Genomic DNA, 19,865 nt, shown 5'->3' with positions numbered 1-19,865 from the left:
CTTTCATACCCATAGCTGCCTTTCCTTGCTGCTGTGACCACTAGCAGACTTCGTGTGATCAAACTTGGGGTCACAATCTGTATTCTAAGAAGTCAAGTTTGGCTATCGATCCAAAAGAAGCCAATTAAAAGAACTAAATTAATAATACAAAGCAGGAAAGGAAGGTGTGTTCAATATGACCATACTGGTAAGAGGGACACAGAGATCCTCTGACCCCCTTTCTGTCAATCTTTGGGGTCCTGAAATAAGATTAATGCTTAAATAGAGGGCTGAGAACTTGCACACCTAACCCATCCTGGTCAAGGAGTGGGTCTGTTCATCTGTGACCCATCATTAACCTGGGATAGACCACCTTAAGGTGATCTGACAGCCTTAAGGTGGTCTGGCAGGTTGTTAGAAGTCTCTTTCTAGGAGAAAAGCCCCCTTTGATTCTTTTTCCCTCTCCCAGCATGAGATTCCTGAGGAAATTCTCATGTGGAGGGGTCCATTGTTTCAATTGTCTGATGCTCAGACTGAGGACATGAGTGTTTCTTTACAACGTCTCCATTTCTGCCAGCCAGCTACAAATGAAGACAGAAGTGTCCACTTCAGAGAGGAAAGCTTCCACCACCCCAGCCCAGAACTCACAGTGAACAGGTTCTGTGGGGCCGAGCTCCCCACAACTTTTCCTTGCAGGAAACTGACTTGACTGAGTCACAGCAGAAGCAAAGGGGCCTTGACTCGAGGACCCACACTGTCACTGCCAGGTGCACATGACGCGGATGTGTCCCGAGAGACCCACAGAAGGGAGGAGGTGGGAACCACGATGAAGACAAAGCCAAGGATATGCTAAGTCCATGATGCAACCTACTGAGTATCTGCAAGCATCCCTAATACCTGCCCCTCTTATCAGAACATTCACTGCAGCAATATTTACAAAACAGACACAGCTAAACCATGGGGAAGTCCAACAATAGCAGATTAACCTCCTGTAATAACATGTGCCTTTATCATTTGTTTGCCCTCTTTCTTTTTTTACAGGGGAGGGTATGACATGCAGGACAACTACCACAAGTTATGTAGTCAAATTTCCTAAATTTAGGGAAATTGCAAGGGTCAATACATGCTAAATCCAATGGAGACACCTTGCCCTGGGAAAGCCACCTTTGTGATCATGGTGTCTCCTCCACCAAGTAAGTATGCCACTGTCAATCAAAAAGGAAAAGTACTCAGAATGTGGGGAGTCTGCTCTTGCTTGCTGGGTCAGCATGATGACCTGAGTTTAATCCCCAGAACCCACATTTAAAAATATAGCACGGTGCCACGCATTTGTAAGCTGGGGACTGGGAGACAGGAGGACACTGAGGTGCACCAGACAGCAAGTCTACTTGCTAGAGTTTCAGATCAGAGAGACACCCTGCCTCAATAAAGAAAAAAAACTGAAATAAAATGTTGGCTGGTGAGATGACTCAGGACCATAGCACTTGCTGCTGAGCCTGGAACCCGAGTTCGATCCCTAGCACCATTGATGGGAGGAAAGAACTAACTCATGTTTTCCTCTGTCCTTTATGTGTGTACTATGAAATGCTCAGGCTCATACACACAGACACACAGACACACAGACACACACACACACACACACACACACACCAATAATAAATGTTTAAAAGAAAATAATCAACGACAAAAACCAAGGTGACTAACTCTTGAGGAATGATGACAACCTTTGGAGTAGCAGAACACAACCAACAGGATGAAATCTACTCCAAAGGTCAAAGGTTGTTCATTAGACCCGCTTACATGGCTCAGGCTGTTCTTTCAACAATGTCTTTGTTGGAGCTAGCCATTCGGTCTGTGAAGTTACATGCTTCCTCTGTTCCAACCTGGTGCTGAAGGCCTGGAGGAGCCCTGGAGAGACACTGGTCTTTGGCTCACTTTGGGAGGCTAAAGGAGCAGTATGAGCAGAGGCCAACATCAGGACAGATGTTTACAGCAGGAAGAATTGAAGGCAGGCCAACTTTTGCCTCAGACCAGAGTCACTATGGAAAGTGTCACCCACTCTAGGGTCTACACACAAGAACCACCAACATGCTCTTTTTATTTTTATTTTTGTCTTATGCCCTCAATTAATCCTCCTGAAATGCCCTTGTAGGCTCAGACCATGGTTGACTGTCCTCATTGTTCTGGGGCTTATGGCAAGGTTTCACATCATGGTGGCATGGTGGAAAACAGAGCTACTTACCTTACTCTGGAAATAAAGGAGAGAGATGAAGGGATTGGGGTTGCGATAAACCCTTCAAGAGCATGCTCCCAGGAATGTGGCACTAGACCCCACTTTCTCGAGGCTCCATCACCTCCCAGTAGTACCTCGGGCTGTGCTACCGGGAGATACTTAACCTAATCATAGCGGCTCCAGGTCCTGGCTGAGGAGAGCAAGTTCTTTCTGTAGGAAATGGGTGCTTTCGGAAAGCTTTGAAACTAAGGAATAAGGTATTGAAATTGACAAAGAAACAGATCACTGTAGGAAGAGGTTGAAGAAGGACGCAATTAGGTAAAAGTATAAGCAGCTTCTAATAATTGTGATTTCTTTGCGTTTTTTTTTCTTTCATTTTGTTTTTATGAAGAGAAGGAGCCCACAGGACAGGGATAAAGCACAGATCCTGATTTAAGAGTCAACAGTGGGACCACAACCACAGAGGAAGGCGAGAGTTGACAGGACGGCCTCTGTGCCTCTGGAGGCTGCGAGGAAGAAACGAGCATTTGTGGAAGAGGAATGTGTGGAGTGGAGAGTGTCATTTGTCACAGAGGTTCCCCTCTTCTCTCCTTTCCTCTCGTGCCCTAGTCACTGTTCTGTTGCTGTGAAGAGACACCACCTTTAAGGAAAGCATTTCGTTGGGGGCTTGCTTACGCCTACAGGGTTTAGTCCATTAGCATTGTGGCAGGGATCTCGGCAGCACGTCTATCTCTGAGCAGTAGCAGAGAACTACACCCCGATCTGTAGGCCTAGAAAGAGACCTTGGCCTAGAGCCCATTCCCAAGGTCACACTTCCTCGTCCTTCTAATCCTCTCCAGTAGTACCACTCCCGGTGATTAAGCTTTTAAATACTTGACTCTCTCGATCTCTCTCTCTCTCTCTCTCTCTCTCTCTCTCTCTCTCTCTCTCTCTCTCTCTCTCCTGTAGCTCAGGCTTACCTCTACACTCACTAGATAGTCAAGGATGACCTTGAGTTTCTAACCCTCCTGTCACCAGCCTCCCTGTGATTGGATAACAGGTGTCACCCACCATGTAGGTTTTGTGCAGTGCTGGGGATGGAACCCAGAGCTTCATATAAGTTAGAGAAGCAGTCTCCCAACTAAGCTGTGTCCCCTAGCCTGGGCCTCTCGTGTCTTAGTGATGAAGAGAGGACAATGGCAGTGCAGTTCTCTGAGCACAGAGGGTCAGGGCAAGGGGTGTGGCTTGAGGAGTGTGCACAAGTTTCCTGAACCCTCCATTTGATACCCCTGCAGTGTGTGTTAAATGTCAGCCCCTGTTATACACACTCATTTCATCCTCTGGGCATGGTGATATTAACATGCTCATTCATTTATACAAGAGAAAGCAAGGCACAGAGAACTTACAGCTACCTAGGTGGTAAATGGCAAAGTTGCATTTGAATTCAGGAAGGCACCAATCAATATGGGAACTTAGTGAACAATAACCCAGAATGACTGAGATAATAAAACCATAATGCAAACTCGGCATGATTGAAGAGTGTGTATTTGGGCAGGGGAATGGCTTGGCGGTAGGAGCATTTTCTGTGTGAACATGAGGACGCAGTTCAGCAACCACATAAAAAGCCAGTATAATGCCTATAACACCAGTGCTGGTGTGTGGACACAACAGGATCCCCAGGGCTTATTGGCCAGTGAGTCTAGATGCTCAAGCATGGACTCCGGGTTCAGTGAGAGACCCTGTCTCAAACAAGGTGAAGTGTGATACACACACCTAAGTCAGTCAGAATTCCTCCTTCTCAAAGAAAACCCAGCCTACAGTTCACAATCCCAGGGAACCTAGACAACAAAGAGGACCCTAAGAGAGACGTGCATGGATCTAATCTGCATGGGAAGTAGCAAAAGACAAGATCTCATAATTGGGAGTGTGGGGATCATGGTAGCAGGTAGAAGGGAAGGGGAAAGAAGGGAGGGGAGAAAATATATAGCTCAATAAAAACAATTTAAAAAAGAAAGCATCCCTGCTTCTGCCCACACTCCAGAGAGAAACTTAAAGGACCTAGCTCCTGCTGCCTCGCTTCCTCCTCCTCTTCTTTTCCCAAAGAAAGACATCCAGGGCTGTGAAATGCTGCCGGCTGTGGAATTCCCAGAAGGCAGCTTGACGTCCTTGTGAGAATGCTAGTAGGGTCATTCTCTTGGAGAATGCCAGCTGAGGGCAAGTGTCTACCACACGGAGCACACAGCCACCAGGCAGCAGCAAGAGTGTGGCTTCTCAGCCACCAGTCTTTGCCTTGTCCCCCCGTGGAACTGGAAGTTCTTCAAGCGTTCGGGCGAAGAGCTGTTGCCAGAGACACTGAATCAAAGGATCTAAAGATAGACAAAGAAAACACTCAAAGAGAAAGTGTAAATCAGATTATTTGGGAAAGCTAGCAAGGAAAAACTACAGAATAGGTGTAGAGCCAGAAAGCTGAATCTCAGCCTCATGTTTTTAGCAGCAGTTACGCCCTTGTTGCTATCTGCTTGCTAGCAGCTCTCTCTCTCTCTCTCTCTTCTCACTGTTTATTGGTTATAAGAAGGGGAAAAAAACCTCAGGTCACCTTCACGGTACATGAACATACAGGAGGCATGTAGACTCTTGTGCTCACAGATGAGCACTAGGGGAACCAGGAATGTTAAACGCACGGGGTTGTCTCTTCAAAGGGAGAGATGTATAACCTGTGCTCTTCCCAGAAGGCTGAAGTGAGTGTGGTTAATAGCCTGGTGACCTGTCTGCGTGGCTGAGATGAGCTCTCCCCTCAAACTCTTATCTTGAGCTTGTTCTTCTCAGTTAATCTACAGAACCCATCCTCAGGGAAAATGTCACTTACACTTTACAAAACGTTTCCATGTCTTAAGCTTTGTTGTGCATATGGGATTGATTTAATTATCACCAGGGAACTTTCCTCCAATTGTTCTGTGCTTAAACATGCCTAAAATAAACCACCTGCGGTCAGACTCTTGAAGTTCAAACCAACACCAGCTACCGAGTTGTGTTGAATCTAACTTCCTTCTTGCCTATTGTGGATCAACACACTGCTGGCCACGGTGTTGGCAGAGACCCCCAAATGAAAGCATTCATATCAGAGAATTGAGCTACCTGACCTAACAGAATGCTTCCGTCGTAACCCTCCAATATATCTGAGGGGGGTCCCTTCCTAGCATCCATGAGGGTAAGCATGGCTTTCTTGCCAGGGAAAAATTCTGAAAGGTAGGGATGAAAAGATGGCTCAGTCAGCAAAGTTCTTGGTGTTTAAGCATGAGGACTTGAGTTTGATCCCCAGAACCCATGGTCTAGGGGTGCATGCTTGCAATCTCAGCATTTATAGGCAGAAACAGAAGGATCCATGGTCCTTGCTGTCTGAATAGCCTACCAGTGAGCCTCAGGCTAGTGAGAAACTCTTCAGAAAACCTGGTGGATGGTGCCTGAGGAATGACACCCAAGGCTCAACTCTGGCCTCCACACACGTACACACGAATACATGCAGATTCTCTCTCTCTCTGTCTCTCTCTCTCTCTCTCTCTCTCTCTCTCTCTCTCTCACACACACACACACACACACACACACACACACACACACACACACAATCTGAAGCCCCTCCCCAGTCATCTGTGTATGTGACATTGTAAGTTTTTGGAGGAAAAACACAGCAGAGAAAAAGTCTGTAGGATGCAGAGAGCTGACACAACAGAAAACCCTCCTTCACGTACGTTCTTCCAAAGAACATTTTCAAATGTCACTTTGGGGAAGTGGATCCACGTTCCGTTCAGCAGTTTCACGCTATTAGGGAAGCACTCAGAGAAACTGGGATGAGAGCGGTAGGCGGGGAGGGGCTTACTATACTCTCTGTATCTCTAAATTCTGTGTTGAAGTTCGCTCTCTGCCCTGCCCACAGAAGGCCTATTTCAGTCTGCTGTGCCCCCCCGCTCTTAAAGTCATTTAAAAAAATGCTCACATGTACATATATGTTACACGTTTCCCTCTCTTCCCTCCTTCCCTTCCCCCGCAGTCCTCTGTGCCCCCAGATAATTTCACTTCCCCTTTCCTCTTATATATTTGCATGCGATTGTATGTGTTTTTGTGGAACTAGGAACTAAAACTGAGAGAAAAGACACTTGGTCTTTCTGAGGCTGACTTAATCCTCTTAATATGATTAAATTGATCTGTTTTCCTGAGAATGGCAGTCTTGTTCGCTAAGGATGCAAACACACTCTACTGTGTATACATATCATGTTTCCTTTATCCGGTCCTCTGTTGACGGACACCTAGGCTGGCTCTGCTATAGCTATTGTGCACAGTGCTACTGTACACGCAGAGGTCCTAGCGTCTCTGTGCTGTGCTGACTGGAAGCCCTTTAGTAAACACCCAGGAAGGATAGAGGGGGTCACGTAGAAGATGAGCTTTAGTCTTTTATAGAGCCTCCACACGGATTCCCCTGGGGCTGGGCTGGTTTGCATTCCCACCGGCAGTCTCAAAGTGTCGTCCCCTTGGGTCCACAGTCTTACCAGGGTTCGTTGTCAGGTGTCTAAGGTCACCCCATCCTTGGTGTGCAATGCTCCTTTTTTGTTGTCTAAGGTCCTCATCACGATCTCTGCACCTGCTGTGCAATCTCCATCCTCTCCCTGACCCTCCTCCCTTCAGCTGATGAGGACGAGGACCCCTGTGGCCACACCCAGACTGTCCCCCCCAAAGGTCCCTAACCCCATCACACCTTTACTCTCCCTTTAGCTCTGTCAGGTGCTGTTCCTCGGGGTGTGGGCATGAGGATGTGGATATCTTTGGGGGCCACTATTCACCACCATTTGGCCTACCCAAGGGTCTCTCTGGCTATGTCCTTCATATGTGTACTAAGGGCAAACAAGGCACCCCACTAAAGTGATCTCTTAAATGAGTCTGGGAATGTTTATACTGTCCTTTATTTTCATTCATTTATTTATTAATTCACTTACTCTTTTGAAACAGTCTGTCCCAGACCTGCCTCCAGCTCCCTCTGCCTCCTGAGTGTTGGGGTGACATGCCAGTTTATGCCCAATTCATGCAGTGCTGAAGATGGAACTTTGTGCATGCTAGGCAAGGGCCCTACCAAGTAGGTTATATCCCCAGTTCTCAAGGGCTTTGCAGTAAGAGTGTATGGTTGGCAGCAGCATCCCTTCTTGATAGGAACAGGGAGTGCAGGATATTTGGGGACCATGACTTATGGCTAGATTCTGAACCCTGGGGAAGCTCTGGCCTGTCTCTTGCTAATTGATTTTCCTGAGATTAGTCCAGTCTCTAAGGTGTCCTCTGCAGATGCTGTCATTTGCTGGTGTTCTGGGTTCTGTTTTTGTCTTGAATCATGGAGAGGCACTAGCCAGAATCTCTTCCCTCTCCTCCAGGAAAGAGTGAGGCAGGGGAGTGACAGAGCAGGCCTTCTCAATCTGAGTCCTGATTCAGGCCAGCTGAGGCCAAAAGAGGTTCTAAGGTGTTTAGAGAATGCCTGTCTCACAGAAGGTTAAAGGAGCCAAGTGTTGTTGGAGGAAGACTGGGGTGTGGGTGCTATGCAGGTAGCCAGCTAGGGGCGAAAAGCTGGTCTCATGAGGAGAGCCCTTGACCAAGCCTACAGAGACATACAAAAGAGCCATTGACAAGCCAGGGACATAGGTCACTCAGGGACTCGGATGGAAAAAAAAAATTTTTTTTGACAAAGCCAAGAAAGGGAGCCAGGGTGGGAGGTGATTCTGTGGGTAAAGAAAGTGCTTGCCTCACAAGTACTAACACCTGAGTTCCAGAACCCCAAACCACCTAAAAGCCAGGTATGCTAACACACGCGTCAACACACATGTCATCCCAGTGTTCCTACTGCAAGGTGGGATGTGGAGCCTGGAAAAGCCCCAGAAGATCTCAGGCCGAATAGCCTGAACTACACAGCAGAAAACAGCAACAGACCCTGCCCTAAGTAAAGTGGAGGGCAAGGACCAATACCCAGAGCTGTCTTCTGACCTACACATGTGCACCATGTTACCCATGCATTTATAGTCACATCAAACACACACATGCTAGAGGGCAGACAGATTTTAAATACGCAATACAACTTGGGGACTGGGGATGTAGTTAAATGGTAGGGTGCTTGCCTAGCATACTCAAGTCGCTGGATTCTATCCTTAGCATGTTAAAAAAATGGATGGAGGGAAAGAGAGAGAGAAGGAGCAAGGGAGGGAGGGAGGGAGAGAGAGAGAGAGAGAGAGAGAGAGAGAGAGAGAGAGAGAGAGAGAGAGAGCAAGCTCCAGGTCATTGAGAACAATGTATTCTGTCTCAAAAATCAAGGTGTATGAAGAGTGAAAACCAAGGCTGACTTCTGGCCTAAACAGACAGACAGACAGACAGACACACACACACACACACACACACACACACACACACACACACAGAGATTAAGAGAGAGAGATAAGGGTTATGTAGGCTTCATAATTCATGTCTAAGACTCCATGTGCTTCCTCAATAAAGTGTTTTCACTCATCATCTATGAAGCTTCTTCTTGCCATGGATGGAGGCTGCTACAGAGAACCATGATTAATCAAACTGCAGAAAATAAATGACCAGTGCCCAGCCTGAATGGGGCATCCATACACAACCCCTACACCAAAAACACTCAGGGGATATCACAGAGGAGGGCATGCAAGGACCGAAAGAGCCGAAAAAGCAGGACAAGAGGTGCAACATGGCGGGAACACAGCTCCCGTGGACACACAGCAATATGGCTGCTTCCACAAAACCACAGCGGGCAGCACATCAACATGGCGGAGAGAGATTCTCGAGGCCCCAGCAATAGTCGAAAGACTGCAGGCAGTCAATGGCTGCTCAGAGAAGGAAGTGTGTTCTCTTTATGGATGAAGCCCCAGATAGGTCATTCAAACCTTAATGGTCCATCCTAAACCCATGTATATATTGGGCAACACTAGCTGGACTCAGTAGATTGTGAATTATCTACATGCACATATATATTTATCATACATATGGCATTTATAGAAGTGATCATGGGTTTGATAGGGAGATATGGGGTGGCATTGGAGGAGTTGGAGGAGAGAGAGGGAGAGGAGGAGAAACGATGTAAATGCAGTGTGTTTAAGTATGACACTCTCAAAAAAATCATTGATGGATTTTAACAATTTTTAGGTCTGTTTGGGGTTCCTCAGAGCCCTCTGACCTCTGCTTTGTGGGGTCTTCGGGTTCTTCAGAACACACAGGTTACATCCTTATGGCCACATCCCCTCAACCCCAAGAGAACAAGAAAACGTCTGAGTGGACCAGCTGGCTGCTCTTCCCATGGGTTTGCACACAGGACTCCTACAAAGGGCCTCTACGAGGACAAATTGCAGCTCCCTCCATCCCTACCCTACGCTTCTGAGGTTCTCCAAGCACACAGCAACCATGCTTCCGCTTGTATTTCATAAACCAATTGGCCTGAGGCAAGTGTGGACGTGTAGATTTCACACACGACGGATCTGTTTCCAATCCAATTACAGGAAGGTACTAATTGGTCACATTACAGCAATTACCAATGTTTTTAACCTGTGTCACTATGAAATGGTTCCCTGCACAGCCAGTTCCGGAGAGCTGAGCTCTCTCTACCTTGGGAGTCCCATGCTGGAGAGTCTCTGCAGGTCCCTCTTTATCTTTGTTTTTCCACCATGGCATCACCCACGCTTCCCAGGCTCAGCGGACCCTTGACCTGTCCCTTCCTTGTGGTCCCTTCCCAGCTGGCTCTCTGAATGTGAGGAGATCTCTCTTATGTTCTCTGAGGATCTCTTGAACTCAGGGTCTTAAGGCTTATCCCATCATGCCTAAGAAAATATGTATTCTTGAATTTATTTTGCTACTCAGCTTCCTGGACCCTGGTGTGGGACTTGAGGTGCTAGAATCTTTCTGATTGTCATCAAGGCCTGATCTCCTTTCTCCTAACCTCTGCCAAGGAAGACGTGGGACTGCCGGGACACTTTGGTGACCACACCTACCAGCAAGCCGAGGCAAAGGGACAGGTAAAAGGAGTCTCCAGCTCTCAGTGTTTGACCTATGGATGAGATAGAGGAGGTGGAAAGGGTCCTTTGAGGGCTCAGACCTTCAGACTCAGAGGGTGTAATTCCTGCCTTTTACAGTCTTTTCTATGACACGCATTTCTAGCTCCTAATGTCCTCTTCTATTCTACAAGCTCTTTGTATTAGTCAGGCTTCTCTAGAGGAGCAGAACTGAAATATATATGTAAATATATAAAGTTCCATATTTGTGAGAAAATATATTCATATGTGTATGTGAACATATATGTATCTATATATTCATATATTTTTTATGATTTGTTAGAGTTGCTTACAGGCTTTACCCAACTAGTCCAACAATGGCTGTCTCCTGACAGGCTGGAATCTAGTAATTGTTCAGTCCTTAAGACTGGGTATCTCTGCTTGCCTTTCCATCTACATTAGAATCTCAAAAAAAAAGTAAGCTCTAATGCAAACCAAGAGTAAATCAGCAGCAGAACTGACGAACTTGCCAGCAAGAGTGAGAGACAAGGCCAAAAGCAAAAGCTTCTGCCTTCCATGGTTGTTTATGGAGGCTGCAACCAAAAGGTGTGGCCCAGATCTTGGGTGGGTCTTTCCTCTTCAAATGATACAATGAAGAAAGCCCCCGAGATGTGCCTAGCCGCTTGGGTGTTAGTTGATTACAGAAGCAATCAATTGACAAGGATTGGTCATAGACAGAGCCTAGGATGGCTTCTTCTCTCGCTGCTGTGATGCAGTATCTCTGCTCAGCAGCTTAGCTGTAGAGGGTCCGTGCTGCACCCACGGTCTGGAAGCAGAGAGAGGTGAATGCTGACGCTCAGCCCACTTTCTCCCTTTCATTCAGTCTGAGACTCTGTCCTAGGAAATACTGCCACCACTCACAGTGAATTAAGTCTTCCCTATTCAGTGAGATCTTCCTGACAAGACTCTCACAGACACACCCAGAAGTACATCTTAATGATGACCCTGAACAAAATCACGGACCCCACACTTATCACTGTGGTATTTCATACATGTATACAGTGGGCACCAATCAATTGAGGCAATCAGCATTTCCATCTTGTTTCTCTTGAGACTTCAAACCCTCTCTCCTTATCCACAAAATATTACTGTGGCTTGGGCTCTGAAGTGTCTCCAAAGCTCATATATTGAAAATTCGGTCCTTAGGTGGTGTCACTGTATGGGAGGGTGATGGAAATTTTAGAATGTGGAGCCTATCTTAAGGAAGTAGAAGTAAGTTGTCCTGATTCCCTCTCTGTCTATTTCCATATCTGTCCTCTCTCTCTCTCTCTCTCTCTCTCTCTCTCTCTCTCTCCCTCTCTCTCTCTCACACACACACACACACACACACACACACACACTTCTGCTGTTTTGAGGTTCTGTCTCAGCATGACCTCCAATCAACAAAGTCAAGCAAGGACTGTGAGCTGAAACCTACAAAACCATGAGTCAAAAAGAAGAGTCTTTAAGTTGTTTGTTTTCAGAGATTTGGTCACTCGGCTGTACCATAGAACACTAAAGCTTATCACTCCTACAAATTTACATTTGGTACCAATTCTCCAATCTTCCCCACAAATCTTCCTAGGCCCGAGCAATTAACATTCCTCTCTCTTCTGCTTTGAAATCAACTTCTTAGCTTTCATATGTGGGAGAGAATATGAACTTCATGTCTTTCTGTATCTGGTTTACTTTACATAACATTAATATCCTTCTTTTATAAATGAAACTAGTATATGTTATTAACTTATAAATTTTATTAATAAATTATAACATCAAATATGTTAATTTAATATTTAAATAGTATACATTACATAGGAAAAACAATCCAATGTTTATTTAGGAACACATAAGTCCTCAAATATAAATTACAAAAAACAATCCTTTAGGAAATTATTTTTAACTGTGATATACAATTTATTGAAAGAAAATATTAATATTTACTATTTTATTCTAATATTAAGTAATATGCAATGTTAATGTTTAAAAATATTAAACACTATGATGTGTAGTATTCCACCAATTACTTTCTTTTTATGGCTAAATAATATTCTGCTGTGTATCTGTATCATTTCTTACGCTGTTAATTACTGATGGACATCGAGACTGACTGCATGTCTCTTAGCTATTGCAAATCAAAATACAATAAGAATGGGCATGCAGTTATTGCCTGGTGTGCAGATTTCACTTCCTTTGCAAATATATGCAGAAGTGGAAGAGATGGATCATGGGGAGATCTGGTTTTAGTTCTGAGGAGACTCGCCACACTGTTATCCACAGTGGCTGCACTTTCTCCTGTTGATAAAGTCATTCCTATCAGGATGAGAGGCTTTCTCACTGGGACGTCAGAGTTCATTTCCATGATGACTAGTGATGCCATACAGTTTTTGCATATTTTTTAGTCATTTGTGTTTCTCTTTTGACAATTTTCTATTTAAATCACTTGACCATTTTTAACTAGAATATTTGGAATTTTTCTGGTGTGGTGCTTGAGTGCATGTATGCATGTGTATGGGAGTACATACGTGCGGGTGTGTGTGCATGCATGCATGAGCATGTGTGCGCGCGCGCGCGCGTGTATGTGTGTGTGTGTGTGTGTGTGTGTGTGTTGAATTCTGAGCATTAACCTTCGTCATGGTTTCAAAGTACTTTCTCCCATTCTACAGTTCATCTCCACTGGGTAGAAGCGTCTTAGTTTGACATAAGCCCATCAATCACTTCTGTTCCAATTTTTGTTTTGTTATCTGTGTTTCTGAAGTCTTATAAAAAGACCATTCCTAGCTGGGCGGTGGTGGTTCATGCCTTTAATCCCAGCACTTGTGAAGCAGAGGCAGGAGGATCTCTGTGAGTTCAAGGCCAGCCTGGTCTACAAGAGCTAGTTCCAGGTCAAGCAACAAAGCGACACAGAGAAACCTTGTCTCAAAAAACAAACAAAACAAACAACAACAACAAAAACCCATTTCTTATACCAATGTCTTGAGCTTTACTCCAGTTTTCTTCTAGTAGTTTTATGGTTTTAGGTTCTACATTCACATCTTTGCTCTGTTTTGGGTCTCTTTTTCTTAGTATAGTGAGAAACTTTGATCTGTTTGGGGTTTCTTTTTCTTAGCATAGTGAGAAACAGGATGTTTTGGCTTCTTTTGTGTTGCTGTGATGAAACACTAATCAAAAGCTAATTAGAAAGCGCCAATTTCTTCTCATTCTTGCGGGTCACAATTCACTGTTTCCAGAGGTCAGGGCAGTCAGTCAAGACTTGTCTGCTGCTCCATGAATCATCACCTCCAGGGAACTCACTCAGAGCCAAACAAGTACAGCAAGAACCATGGGGGAATGCTGCTTGACGGGTGGCTCTCTGGCTAACTCATAGTTATCAAGTATTTTTTTTTTTGACTTTTTATTTTTTTTTTATTTTTATTTTTTTTATTAAGAAAGAAAAAAAATTTTCCGCCTCCTCCCAAGTTATCAAGTATTTTATGCAGCCCGTGGCTATCTTCCTGAGGATGGTACTACCTATAATGAACTAAGTCCTCCTGTATCAATTAATAATCAAGGCAATCTCCCACAGACATGCACACAGAACAATTTGATGGCAATTCCTCAATTGAAGCTTCTCTTCTTAGATGAATCTAGGCTATATCAAGTTGAAAACTAAGTCAAACAGGATATGGGGTTGTTTATCTTTATATGGATAACTAATATCTCTGGTATCCCTTATTGACTATGACAATTAGCTTGAGTTATCATTTGGATGCAGTGTAGAGTCACATGGAAAGGGAGCACTACAAGGAATTGTCTAGACTAGACTGGCCTCTGGCATTACCTGTGAGTGATTGGGAAATGGGGTTAATGGAGGTGAGAAGGCCCACACTGAATGTGGGCAGCACCATTTCATGGGCTGGAATCCCGGATGTGGTGTGACGAGCTGATTCAAGTTCCTGCACCTTGACATCCCCTCAGTGAGGAAGTGTGAGCCAGCACAACCTTTGCTCCCTTCAGTTGCTTTATCAAGGTATTTCATCATAGTGACGGGAAATGAATTAAGATGCTAGCCTTCTCTCCAGGCATATTCTGAGCACTGCAGATGAAATCCAGACAGCCTCAGATGCTCGGTTTTACTTTTAGGATCTGTTGATCTTTATACTCACATCATACTGTGTCTATTGCTGGATTATGACTTGAGATTAGGTTTTATGATGCCCCTAGCATTTCTCTTTTTGCTCAGCATTTCTTTAGCTATTTGTGGTCTTGTCTGTTTCCATATGGGTTTTAGGATTGTTTTCACTGTTTCTATAAGGAATGCTGTTGGCATTTTGGTGGGGATTGGCATTGACTTTGTGGCTTACTTTGGATACCAAGAATATTAATATTACTTCTTTCAATATGTGAAAAAAATTCTTCTATCGTTTCAATTTATCTCATGTAATTTTCATTACCAAGAACATCCACTTTCTTAAGTAAATTTATTCCTAGGTATTTCTGGTAGCTATTATGAGTGGAGTTATTTTATGATTTCTTTCTCAGTGAGTTCACTATTGGTATATAAAAATGCTACTGAGTTTTATGCCTACTGAGTAGGTTTATGATTTCCAGTGGTCTTTTGGTTGACGTCTTTAGATTCTGTATAGTTAAATCCTTAAACAACAATTGAGACGGGGACGCTAATCTCCACATACACAAAATTGAGTATAACTTTTGGCTTCCCCAGAACGTAACTACTAATAGTTTGCTGTTGGCCAGAAGCCTCCTCTCAGCAGAAACAGCCAATGAACACACATGCTGTGCATCGTCTGTGGCTGAAAGCTAGGCAAGGACTATGAGGAATTGTCTCTTACTGGGATGTATGATTTAAATTGACAGAAAAACTGTTCATGCAGTAAAGATCAGTGGCATGCATGCAGACTTTTAAGTAGGTGATCGCAACCCAAGCTCACCATAGTAGCAGGGGGAGACAGCTATAAAATATAAGAGTAGTGCAGTATCACTGTAATTAATTTTATGCAGATATGATTGGATGCCAAATCTTTGTATATGTATTGCACACTCCTCTCCACTATAAATTGCACTAAGTATGGCAGAGGTTTATGTGTATGGGTTTCAGTACTTTTTTTTTTTTGAGAAAGTGTTTATCATGTAGCCTTTGGCTAGACTGGAACTTACTATGTAGACCTGGGTGGCCTTAAACTGGAGATTTGCCTGCCTCTGCCTCCCAAGTGCCAGGATTGGAGGCAGGCTTCACCATGCCCACCAGCAAGTTTTGGTAAGTGTGTGCACATGTGTTTGTGTTCTTGTATGTGTATGTGTGTGTGCACGGGTGTGGAAGACACAGGTAAATGCTAGGTGTTTCTCTCAGATAATCTTCCATCTTTCTTTTTTTTTTTTTTTTTAAAGACAGTGTCTCTCACTGAACCTAAAGATCACGAACTTGGCTAAACTAGCTACCCAGCAGGTCTCAGGGGTCTTCCTGTCTCACCTTCCCAGCACTGGGATGACAGACATATGCTAACAGGCTGGATTATTTTTTACATGGGTTTTGGAGAACTCAGGTACTCAGGTGTATTATCCATGGAGCCAAATTTTAACTCTTTTTTATATATTGATGTATAGTCAATGGTAGTACCTGTGTTTTTTGCACTCGTGGCCTACTTCGCTTTTTTTTTTTTTTTATTGAGAAAAGGAAAAAAAAAACAAGTTTCCACCTCCTCCCAGCCTCCCATTTCCCTCCCCCTCCTCCCCCCCTTCCCCCCCTCCTCCAACCCTTCTTTTTAAGCCTATAGGCTGTATAGTTGACCTGTGAATCATTTCAAATTGTTGCAATGCTCAGAAGGAAAATTTCCTTATCAGTAAATCTGTAGAGTTCAAACCCATTGTTCAAGGGTCAAATGTTTATATGATCACACCATCTACAAACAGGGATAATTTGGCTCACCTCCTTCTTAGTTTTTTAAGATTTTTAAAATATTTTTTAATTATGTTGTTTGCATGCGAGTGTGTGCACAGTTACCCATGGAGGCCAGACAAGGGCCGCAGATTCCCTGGAGCTGGAATTATAGATGCCTATGAGCCACCAGATGTGGGTGAGGGGAACCGGACTCCAGGCCTCTGGAAGGACAACAGGCAAGCTCAACTGCTGAGCCAGCTCTTCCGCCCCTCCCTCTCTGCTTCTATGCCCTCAGCTTCCTCTTCTTGCCTTACTGGGTAAGACTCTTAGGAATAAATAGCAGAGGGAAAGCGGACACTGACAGCTTTGTCTTGCTCCCGATCTCAGGGAAAATGCTGTCAGCTCTTAGTGCGCGGCATGGCATTTGCTATGGATTTGTGATAAGCGGCCATTGCTAGGATGAGATTTACTCCTTCTGTGCATAATTTGCACGGAGGTTTTTTTTTATCATAAAAAGATGTTGGAATTTCTTGAATTCACACTCCACATACTTTACTGTATCACTCAGTGCAGCTTCTGACGTTGTAGATAGCCAGTAAGTACTTGCTAAATGAGCAATAGGATCGGCTGTTCTACAGCTTCGGTATTGCCAGGCTTTTCAACCAGTGGTTCAAATAAAGTACCACTAATGCTAGAACCTTCCTTCTCCTAATCGCAGGTTCTACTCCGTTGCATAAGGCTCCCCTGCTAGTCGGGTGGTGGCGATGCACACCTTTAATCCAACCCCCCGGGCAGCAGAGGCAGGTGGACTCTGTGAGTTCAAGGCCAGTATAATCTACCTGGTGAGTTTCAGGACAGCCAGAGCTACAAAGAGAAACACTACCTCGAAACAAACAAGCAAACTAACAAAGGTCTCCCCTGCCAACAGGCATCCTTCAAGTGGCATTAAGTTGGTTGTTCTTGTCACTTGGATGGAATTTAGAATCATACAGAATAAAAGTGTCTAAGCATCTATGGGAGGGAGTTTCTAGATCGCAATAACTGGAGTGGAAAGACTACAGTGAATGTGGGTGGCACCATCTCACAGACTGGGGTCCTGGACTGAATTTAAAACGTGAAGGTAAGCTGCGCACCTGCCTTCCTTTCTCTCTACTTCCTGACTACGGGTAAATGCGATCAGCTGTCACAAGCCCCTGCCACCACGCCTTCTCCACCATGATGGACTGAGTCACAATAAATGCTTCTTTAATTTGCTTTTGTTAAGTATTTGGTAACAGCCAAGGGAAAGTAACTACTACAGACATCTTCAATACCGCCAAGTCAGCCCAAGGCCTAGCTGCTGTTAACAACAGCTGCCAGCTGTTACAGTGGTCACCGACTCTGCCCTGAGGCCCTTGGCTGACCCTTGACTCTGCTATGGAATTCTCGTGCTGGTGAGGGACTGATGGTCTACTAGATGGCTTTCTTGCCTGAAGTTTAGATCATGCTGACTCTTCTCCCCAATAACGACACCACCCTTGCACTGCACGGTGACAGCAAAGCAGTCCCCTGTGCATTGAGAGTGGCCATACCTCTGGAAGTGGTCCCATGATTGACACCTGAGACCCTGAAAGAATTCATTGGGTCAATGATGGGCGCCTTCTGCTCAGTAATCCTAACGCGCATGTCAGGATGTGGAAGACGAACTTGAGAAGGTCATTGAATGTCTTTATTTGTTGCTCTTTCCACTGTAGCCGCATTGAGTAAATCTCCTTCCTTGGCTTTTCACAAATGCTTATCTGTTTAACTGGTGTATCTGGATGGATGGGCAAGCCTAGCTTGTTGGGTTTGCCAGGACCCTGGCTCAGACCCTAACAACTCTGGCAACAATCACATCTGCAAAAACCTAATTCCAAAAACAAGCTCCCGTTCTGAGATTTCAAGTGGATATGAATTCAAGACGAACACTATTCAACCCAACAGAGCAACGTTTTTACAGTGAAATAAAAACTCATGAAAAAAAAAAAAACTCTGTGAAGAACGAAATTTCAAATTTTTGACTGATGACCAAATCCCCTACACTAGCATGACTCCCCTCAATCACCTCCCTAGCCCCAGCCCTACTGAGGCTGCCTCTACAAGAAGCCTCTAGAACACAAGAATAGGTAAAAAAGATGTCCTGTGACTGTTCCTCAGGAGCAGACATCTGCTCACCCTGGGGTAGGGTACAACAGCATCACCTCAGGCAGAGTAACAAACAGTATCATCCAAGCTCAACAGGCCAAAAAAATAAAAATAAAAAGGTTCCACCCAAGTCTCGCCTGGCGAACCAGTGAATTTACGGTAGTTGCTTATAAACTCAAAGTTACTCAAAGGCAGCTTCATCATGAAAAACCTCCCCCAGGCAGAGGTGGGCGGGGTCAGCAGAGCTGGAGCTGATCTGGAAAATAAGGATGGTCCCTTTAGAAGGGCATGCTCTTCCATCCCCCACCCCACCCTGGGGAGAAGGTTGTTCCTGGCCCAGCCAGAGGACTTGCAACCATTACAACTTGCTAAAGGCTGGTGAGTGGAACCAATAGGGGAAAAGAAGATCTTAAAGGAGAGGATTCTGGGTCATAGGAACCCTCCTGGAGACTCCCACTCCTGGGACCCCTCCCACAATGCCAATGGGAAGTGTCTTGCACAAAGTTTGTTGTCCGGGTTCCTTCTCCGTCCATGGCTGCTGTCTCCAGCGCTCCCCATGTCTCTCTCTCTCCAAAGACCACCCCCAAATTCCTGGAGCCTGCTCTCACTCTCCAAAGACCACCCCCACATTCCTGGAGCCTGCTCCCACTCTCCAAAGACCACCCCCACATTCCTGACAGCAGTGACCCATCTCCTAGCCTACAGCCCACTTTTTCTGCAGCAATCTTCTTTCCAGGACATATACCTTTCTGTCCTTCCCACCAAGTGAACTCAGAGTTGCCCCTGAGATAATTATCTCTCCACCAAGAGATTTTCTCCCCCTTAACATTTTGGGGGCTCATCTGGGATTGAAGACCCTGGTGACACAGGTATGGGGGAAAGTTTGCAAAGTTGTTTCCCTGAGGCTTCGAAGCCCAACTTGCCGTAAGCTCCACATAAGAGTCTCCTCCTCCCTGTAACTGTTTACTCTCCTAACCTTAGGACAGGGCCTCCTGAATCTCCTATGTTTCTACTTCCCAAGCCTTGTAAATTGTATGAACTTTCTGAGCTTTGTGGGTTTTATGAGCTCCGTGGGACATGTAAATCATATGAACTTCCCAAGCCTGGTCAGTTTCCTTAGCTTCCTTAGAGTCCGTAGCCTCTCCCCTCCCTCTAGGAGGGAGTAAATACTTCAACTTAGAGGAAACCATATACAACAAGGAGTCTAGTACTCCCTGCTTTCCTTCATCCATCTGCAGCTTTACTGGCCTAGCAGGTTTCTCCCACTGCTTAGCTCTGTAAACAATGAAGGGCGGCTATCTGTTTCAGGGGCTTGACCTCCCAGGTGTCCACAACACAGGCCTCTCTGTACCACTCGGGTTAGAAAAGACTTGTAAACAAGCTCTGTTGGAAACTCTTCTTTTCCTCCTGGCATCTGCTTGTCTGCACTAAAATGACTCTGTGTTTAAAGAAAGAGGAGCCTTCTGGAGAGAGGTGGAGCCTGTGCACCAGGCCTGACAAGATCTCATTACCGCTAGGAGCATCAGAGACAGATCAACCACAACAAGCCCTGGAAAGCCTTCTCCCCCTC

At 45.1% G+C, this 19,865-nt stretch overlaps 1 pseudogene; it reads right to left on the bottom strand.

Annotated features, from left to right (window-relative positions):
* Nucleotides 1-1,033: 1,033 nt before the first annotated feature.
* Nucleotides 1,034-1,180, bottom strand: LOC113456227 (annotated as a pseudogene).
* Between the last annotated feature and the right edge of the window lie 18,685 nt (nucleotides 1,181-19,865).

This window comes from Microtus ochrogaster, chromosome 6, assembly GCF_000317375.1.
Source record: "Microtus ochrogaster isolate Prairie Vole_2 chromosome 6, MicOch1.0, whole genome shotgun sequence".
Classification (NCBI taxonomy): Eukaryota; Metazoa; Chordata; class Mammalia; order Rodentia; family Cricetidae; genus Microtus; species Microtus ochrogaster.
Note: the sequence above shows the minus strand (reverse complement) of the source record. Positions and strands in the feature narration are given on the sequence as shown.